This window comes from Bison bison, unplaced genomic scaffold (assembly GCF_000754665.1).
Source record: "Bison bison bison isolate TAMUID 2011002044 unplaced genomic scaffold, Bison_UMD1.0 scf7180017864512, whole genome shotgun sequence".
Lineage (NCBI taxonomy): Eukaryota > Metazoa > Chordata > Mammalia > Artiodactyla > Bovidae > Bison > Bison bison.
In genome coordinates, this window is record NW_011495066.1 from 1,159,164 (window position 1) to 1,159,444 (window position 281).

Sequence of the window (281 nt, forward strand, 5' to 3'; positions counted from 1 at the left end):
ATTGGGGTTAGGTAGGCTCCTTGTTTACAGCAGGGACCAGCTCATAAGTTTGCAGGTTAACGACCATCGTGGAGGACAGCCATTCCGCTTCATGAAACTGGCAGGTGGAGCCCCTCTGGCCTAAAGATGAGGAGGATCGCGGGGCAGAGACAAGCGAGGAGACGAGACTGTGTGCCTGGGTAGCCAGGACAGGTCCGGACAGGGGATGTACAGAGAGCAAGAGAACTGCCATCTTGAGCAGCCTGACTGTCCACCGCACGCTTCCCCTTTGATGACTGGCC

The 281-nt window shown here is 56.9% G+C and overlaps 1 protein-coding gene across 14 annotated transcripts in view; it reads right to left on the reverse strand.

The window, feature by feature from the left end:
• PNPLA4 (patatin-like phospholipase domain containing 4) overlaps positions 1-281 on the reverse strand; it is a 127,464-nt gene that overhangs the window by 116,255 nt on the left and 10,928 nt on the right. The window lies entirely within an intron of this gene.